General features: G+C 45.9%; 1 pseudogene; it reads right to left on the bottom strand.

Moving 5' to 3' along the window:
* Positions 1 to 247: 247 nt before the first annotated feature.
* LOC109153183 lies at positions 248 to 1,699 on the bottom strand (annotated as a pseudogene).
* Between the last annotated feature and the right edge of the window lie 385 nt (positions 1,700 to 2,084).

Genomic DNA, 2,084 nt, shown 5'->3' with positions numbered 1-2,084 from the left:
GAACACCTCAACTCATTTCCACCCACCACTGCCGCACCACCGCTTCCTTTCCACTACCCACACCCTTCCAACCCCGCCGCCATGTACCCTTTCTTGTTCAATAACACTCCCTCAGTCCCTCCTCCTCGCCTGCTGCAACTTCTTCAAATCTTGGAAACATATATGCAAGTTCCACTTGCGTGTCTAGTATACAATATGTGTCTGTTTAACCGTGAAAAAAAAAAATTATGATAACAAACACATTTGCCAAATATATTTTCCTATTTTCGTCCAATTTTCAAAAGTGTCATATTTTTGACAACTTTTTTTTGTTTTGTTCCCATTTACGGTCTTTTAACCCCAAACAAAGGACTCAAAATTACACACTATAGAGCACACGCCTAGGTTCCCATTCAGAGAAACAACCAATCATATTACTATACCAATTCTACGGTTGACACATTAGATACTTTCCAGGTCTTCCTGCTTCCAACCATGGAAATCTTGACCATTCCTTGCTGTCGTCTAAAAATTCATGTTTATCCACGCGCGATGATTCGCGCACACAATTCACGCGCCACCGGATGCTAAACCGTATCGGCGGCATCCTCACCCGCTTATACACCGCCTTCATGCACCGCACAACCTCCGCCATCGCCGGCCGCTCTGCAGCCGCCTTTGTGACGCATCTGGCGGCTACTTCCGCAAGCTGCCGCAGTGAAGAGCAGTTCTCCGGTGTACCGATTCTCGGGTCGAAAATCATGGCGTAGTCGCCGGAATTAATCAGCGGCACCGCCCAATCCATCACCGACGGCGGACTGTAATTCACGTCGATTGCATTCCGGCCGGTCATGATCTCCAGCAGCAATATACCGAAGCTGAAGACGTCACACTTGGTGCTGACGTCACCCGGCGCAAGATAGCCCGGGTCGAGATACCCCAACGTCCCCGCCGGTGGCGGCGGCGGCGCCGCCGACCTCCCCATCAGAGCCAACCCGAAGTCCCCGAGCCGCGCGTGGAGCTTCTCGTCGACCAACGCGTTCGACGACTTTATATCCCTGTGAATAACCGGCGGGTCCAGGGAGTGGCAAAACCGGACCGCTCGCGCGATCTGCAACGCGAACCGGACCCGCCGGTCCCACCCGGGCGGTCTGGTCGAACAATGGAGCAACTCGTACAGCGAACCGCTCGGCATAAACTCCACAACCGTCAATATGTTCTTAGCCGAGTCGAAGCCGTAGCCGAGCAAATTCACGAGCCGCGGGTGATAAACCCGCGACAGTATTCGCAGCTCGTTCTCAGCGGCGCCGCCGCCGTTGATTTCACTCTGTTTGGTCATTTTCACGGCGGCGACGAAACTATTCCGGCCGTTAAGAAGCTGAGCTTTGTAGACAAAGCCGTGGCTGCCTTGACCGAGAAGGTTGTGTTTGGAGAAGCCGTTAGTGGCGGCGTGGAGCTGAGAGTAAGAAAATTCTGTGAGCTCAGAGGGCCTGTTTGGATGAGCCTTTTTGAGCTTCTTCTTCTTCAAGTAATTCCAGTGGCACAAATTGCATGACTCTTCAATCTTGCGTGAAAGATAACCCATCAAAAGTTTACATGTAAATGGATACAGAAAAACAGAAATATAAAGAGATCCAAACGAGACTTTACTTCTATTGATTGTTGGGAAGGAATAACTAATTTTTCATATAATTAATATCGAGTATTATTAGGTTTTGATTTTTTTTTTTAAGGCAAAAGAGAATGTTTAGCATTCTTTTAAATGTATTTTTTTTAAGGCAAAAGAGAATGTTTAGCTTTTCTTTTTACCCTATCGCTAAAGGTAAGATTAATGTTGATTGGACGATTATTTAAACTACTAGGTGGGACAACTCAAATAGAAAGTTGGAAGGTTAGATTTTTTGTATAATAATAATATAATGATAATAAAAATGTGCAAGTGGAAAGTCAAGGATGATGTGATATCAAAACTAAACCTATAAAATTCACAAGTTCCATAAGGTCAAAGGCTATTGTATTGGTAAAGTGTTCAAATCAAATGTATTTAAACAACCACCTCAAAACAAATCAAAAGCGTTTGTTTAAACATGAAAATTAGATTCTTA

Source organism: Ipomoea nil, unplaced genomic scaffold (assembly GCF_001879475.1).
Source record: "Ipomoea nil cultivar Tokyo-kokei standard unplaced genomic scaffold, Asagao_1.1 scaffold2480, whole genome shotgun sequence".
Lineage (NCBI taxonomy): Eukaryota > Viridiplantae > Streptophyta > Magnoliopsida > Solanales > Convolvulaceae > Ipomoea > Ipomoea nil.
The sequence above is the reverse complement of the archived record's forward strand: the minus strand, read 5'-3'. Positions and strand labels throughout refer to the sequence as shown.